The sequence below is a fragment of the Amblyomma maculatum genome, chromosome 10, assembly GCF_055883805.1.
Source record: "Amblyomma maculatum isolate TAMU_Amacu chromosome 10, ASM5588380v1, whole genome shotgun sequence".
Lineage (NCBI taxonomy): Eukaryota > Metazoa > Arthropoda > Arachnida > Ixodida > Ixodidae > Amblyomma > Amblyomma maculatum.
In genome coordinates, this window is record NC_139353.1 from 105,741,279 (window position 1) to 105,747,050 (window position 5,772).

At 39.9% G+C, this 5,772-nt stretch overlaps 1 long non-coding RNA gene across 1 annotated transcript; it reads right to left on the reverse strand.

The window, feature by feature from the left end:
- Positions 1-336: 336 nt before the first annotated feature.
- Positions 337-5,772, reverse strand: LOC146177191 (uncharacterized). Its single transcript, XR_014701272.1, has 4 exons — positions 5,412-5,772; positions 4,667-4,751; positions 3,442-3,550; positions 337-657 (listed from the first exon to the last, which is right to left on the reverse strand). It is a non-coding gene; the product is annotated as an uncharacterized LOC146177191 (long non-coding RNA).

Consider the following 5,772-nt stretch of genomic DNA (forward strand, 5'->3'; position numbering starts at 1 on the left):
ACCTAGGCATAACGTTGCACCTTTCATAAAGGCCTATGTTTTAGTCTGTCGATGGCATAAGCATACCCTTGCATCAAAGGTGCAAGTTTGCACCTTGACAACGTAAGCTTATCCTGTATGTACAGGTGCAAAGTTACCATTTTAGAGTATAAATTTATATTACGACAAAGAGCGCAAAGTTTTGCACCTTTATGGTGCAAGCTTATACCACCAGGAGAAGGATAACGTTGCCCTCCAAGCAGTTTAAAGTAATGCCATATTACATAGGGTATCTAAGCATCATCTTGTGGTATATATATGCTATCCACACAAGAGTACTATTACCAATCTGCATCGTAAACTTGGTCACTGGAAGCAGGAATAAAGCTAACCAATACATTTCAAGATTTTCTGGAAGGAAAGATTATGTTGAAACATTGCAATATCTTTGTGTCGTCTGGAGTGTGACAGTGAGCAATGTTTCAGGTGAGGTAGGCTGTGTCATGTTGTATTCAAGCCGTAAGTTATGTTGCAGAGTGAACAAAAAGAATTTACAGAACAATCGGTTAAGATAACATACCATGGTGTTTATTTTACCTCATTATACACCGAAGTTGCAGCAAGGGACTGGATAATCTTCTCCGCACAGTCAGGGCAGGGATGTACCACGTATTTGACCTGCATAGAAAAGAGAACTTGTAATCAGTTACTCACGAAGAAAGTCTCACAAAACATGCTTATGGAGTAATTAATTCACATATAAAAATAACACTGCACAAAGGGCAAGTAAAAAGGAAGACAGATGGAAATAGTGCACCAGTACAGGCTTCCAAGTGTTTATATAATGAGAATTGTGAAATCACACAATATATAGATCAATGAAAATTCTCCAAATCTGAGCTTTACCTGTGCCACTAACACACACATAGACAACTAGCACATTGCAATCTCAGAAAAAATTGACAATATGCTCAATAAGACACACTATACAATGAGACATATTCTTGTTAGGAGCAGGGTCAAGCCATAGGCATCACTGATGTTGGACTACCCAGAGGGTTATTTAAAGAAATATGAATGAAAACATATTGATAAAATAGAAGCTAGCCTAATAAAGGCAAAAGATGTGATTTAAAAAACCCCTCCCTCTACTCGTTCATATGTGCAGTTCTCCTTTTTTTTATCATTAGCTTTTTATGTCAAACTTTGTTTTATCACCTTCACTTTCACCTTTGTTGTTTGCTGGTTTCCACTCCAACACCCAAACATTATAGTTTGCTTTCACACCTGACCATACCAGTGGTCTTGTTTCTAGTCACTATGGTCTCACCCTCCTAGAAAACACTGTCTCTGGTCCTTCATGACATTATCTTATGTTGCCTATAGTGTTAATGTTTTCCTGAGACTACACTGTCTTTAGTCATCTGATCATCCATCACAAGTGACAACTGCAAATCTCTTCTTCTTCTTTTTTTTTTTTGGGGGGGGGGGGGAGGAGGGATGGGGGGAGGTTCTTTTGTTCTTGCATTCGTTGTCATTTCTCATGAATATAACGAATGAAGCTTGTTCCTGCAGAGCTTGCTCCTGCAGGGGTATGTCTAAGGCCATTCTATTGTTTCTGCCTTTAGTGCAGTTTACATTCCTGGAAAAAGGCATGAATATACCACAGAGGCTATGCCTTATAAAATGCGGGATACCACTTCTGAAAGATGGAACATTTCATGCTAAAAGAGCAATGATAGCAAGGCACATCCAAAGCACCTTCTGCACATGTGCATTACTGCAGTGATGTCACAGATGCAGAATTATGTAAAGCATGACAATAAAATGCAACTTTTACATAAGTTCATTGCTAGTTTCACACCACACATCAGCTTATGCCGATGCCAAAAACTTCTCGAGACTGCCGTTTCACTTCAAAACTACATTATCTTGCTCAGGAGGCAAAAAACAATACACTTCAATACCCCTATAATTCCTTGAACAAACCACAAAGCTTGAGATTCTATGTATTGCTGTTTCATGTAATGCTCGCAGCACATGCAGCAGGAATAAAACTTCTCATAAACTGCAATTTGCCAGAACTGTCAACTGCTTATCTCTTTAGATGCCTAACTAATGAAATTGTAAATGCTGACCAATATTATACAAGAATGATTATTAAAAAGTGTTTACAACAAATTTCTCGAAGATTATGTTCTTTACCTTTACAGATTGCAAATCATAAACTATGAAGAGACACCCGTGCAGTCTCTGCCGGTGGGTTGTGCAGCAATGTGGACTTTGGGTACCTGGTACAGCTTCAGGATTAGACTTAATTATCTATTCTTTTTGTTTATAAGAGGCAATATGAAAGCTGCAAAATTGAAGGCTATTAATGAGTGAGCCTAGTCCTAAAACCCTCCTAATCATCTATGTGGTCTAACATAATGAGCATCAAAAATATTCCTTTAAAAGCTTTGTAAGTTGGTTTTTCCACATTACATAACTAAAAAAGGGTGTTGCTGACATTTCTTATTCAGATAATATAGACATATTTTGTGTTTTTGATGATGCAGAAGAAGCTAACATGATTCTGGCAACAATACCAAGTGCAGCAACATTTTTTACATGCAATGTGGGAAAGCAAGACAATAGTTTTCACATACGCCTTTCCTTGTTCAGTATTTTGAACTACATTGCTCTTTCAGAAAATTTAAGAACTGGGCTCACCTATATTATTGGGGACCCTCATTTCTGGTATATAATACTGTCCCCTAAAATTAAAATGCAAAAGTTAAGTCAATTTTGGTTGATTAGCCATTCAACCATTATCCTCTACCACAGACATGTCCACTGTGCTGCACAATCCAGTTCTAATTGTACTGCAAATTTCATTTCATTCATTCTCCCTTTATAGGCCCATAGACATGACATAAGGGGTGGGGGCATATATATATATATATATATATATTTGTTAAATGGTAGTGGTGGAACACAAGGAAAATACGCTGAGTACAAATGGCACAAAACAATATAAAGAACACAAAAGAAACAATAAAGCTGAAAGTGCTAAAATACCGTCCATTACATATCACCTGCAGGACTTCATTTTTAGTTTCATTCTATTGTGGACATACCTAGCAACATAAGAGCATGTGAGTTGTTGAAAATTACACCCATCAGAGAACATAACCTTACTGCTGAGAACCAAGTGCAAACAATTTAAATATTAGGTTTTGAAGAAAAAAAGAAAAGAGGCATACATTAACAGCTCACTCAATAAAAATAAGTCAACATGTTCAGATCGATTACATACTGAAAAAATTCCTCCCTTGCTAACTTGCTCATAGCACTGAATGGTTCCAAAATCAATGTAATGCCAGGGCTATTGCTCCTCAGCATCGAAAAATATGCTCTTTGATAGACATAAAGCAACAATGAACAGACCACAATGCCACAGCTATGTCGAAAAATACATACCACACAAATCTTGCCGTAAGTAGTCGTCCAGCGCTGAAGAAAGCAGGTTGATCTTTAGAAGCAGGAGTAACAGCACTTCTACACCGTATTCCTCCTACTGGCAGGTACGCTGCAGCAAAGGTATCATTCATAACATTAGCATGATACTTGTAACTAGTACATACATAACTATAGTACAAAAAATAATGGCACCACACATGCCACAACAATGACTCAAATATTTTGACAATGAGCTTAAAAGCTACAACTCCTGTTCCTAGATATATCTGTAACAATATCTGCCACCTCTTTACAGTCGAAATAACTGCTTAAATAAACTAGAATAGCAGATTTATGACAATCTGTTAGCACAATGACAATACACATTAACTTCAATGAGGGAATGTCTCAGTACCAGTGAATTGTAGTAATGAGTATAACACAATGTCTGACAACAGAAACTACAGAAGGAAAAGAATGTGTTGTTATTGGTCAGGCATAGCCTCCTTTCTATGGGTCAGGAGGCTGAAAAGTTCAGAATGGAAATAGCTGAGTAGAAACTATAGCAAATCCCCAAATGAAAAATATTAGTGATATAAAAATTTTCCTTAGCTCGCTAACGAAAATTAGCACATTTAATCAAAATAGCTGTTTGGGCCAGTTGGTTCATACTTACACCCTAAAAGACCAGCGAAAAAAAAGAAAACAGGTACAAAGGAACACAAAACGTATTTCAGTGCCCGTCCTGTCATTTTTTGTTCCTTTGTCCCCGTAATTATTATTATTTTTTTGCGCTGGTCTTTTTATGTACCGATTACAAAAAGAAAGTCAGTCTTAAAGCAGAGAAGGGGTGACACATGGTTTGCTTCAATGCTGAAGACATCTGATCACCAGCTAACCCAGATTTTTCACTTGTTAAGTGATTTGATCGAGTCCAATATTTATTATCAGTTTTTAACATAAGTGATCAGCAAGTTAAATAACACCATTTACTCGCACACGCCCTCAAACACAATGAAACTCAATTGATAAGTCACTGTCTGGGCGTGCACCATATTGCACGGCATGAGCGAAAATGGCAACATGCAAGGAGACACACACATGGCACGCGACATAAATATTCTCCGACGAGAATCCCAAGCAGTATACATTGAGGCAGATGTCAGTGATCAGCAATATGTGCCACAAAAGTGCGCGTGTCAATTTAAACGCCCCTTTCTGGACGGAAACAATGCTTTGGACTTACCAGCACGGATAGCAGAGACCAGTTTCAAATTCTTTGAAGAAACGACAGTCTACGTTCTTGCGCAGACGAGACGAAGGACTTGAGCCTGCAGCGAAAAAAAAAAAAGCGTGAGAAATGTCTTTCCTGCACATTGCGTCACTGCGACAGTATACATGTACACGAATCGGCTCGGTCCCACCTCTGGTCTCGACGCCATCAGCTCAAAACTGCGGGGTTAAATCGGCGTTCTGAAAGCGTGACTTTACGATATCAAGCGCGCTGCCTTCGAACGTACAAGTTGCTGGCAAAAGAACCGTAAACTTAACCCATCACCCTGCATGCTCTCCCGCATTTATGGCAACGTTCCCGTAAAGCAGCAACAACAGACGATCAAAATCGATTGTAGGCAGCGAGCAAAAATAATGCGGCATGCAAACACGTCAATGCGTATCACCGGGACTGCATTAGCGCTCGTCGACGCATACTTTCGACCACGGGATATGCTTGTGAGCGTCGTAGACGACTAAAAATGCACCATTAACATCCCGCAAAAAGGTCGTGACCATCTAAAAATTTTGGGATGCGCTGCTCCTCCAGTCTGAACTGAGGGAGTGGTATGCTCAGGTTGGGATCCAAGACGTCGTGCTCGGAGGCCGTTTCACAGACAAACAAGCAGCGTCGCGGACGTAAGCAATAACAAAACATGTTCAGGCCAAGTTAAATAGCAGAGAAAAACACGTAAAACGAAATGTAAAACGTCACTTACATGCGCGGCTGAAATTTGGCGCCAAGGATCCGTTGGAACGCCACCACCGCGACGACCAGCCATCCGCCGTTTCATTCCGAAGTTCACACTTTCACGAAGTCGTTTCATAGTGAGGCATCGATGAGCGCACTCGATGAAATAATCGCTGAGAGCAACCGAACTTTTCTAAAAACACAGATGAGTACCAACGACAAAGAGCACGAACGCTGACTCGTGCGGCAATCGCCGTCGTCGTCTTCTCGGACTAGCAGAGTCGCAGGGAACGCAGGCAGGCTCAAGCAACTACGAACACGTGACGCTGCGTTGAGAATAAAAGCAACAAAACTAAAAAGCAACTGCTTCGCTTCTCGTCTCACCACCA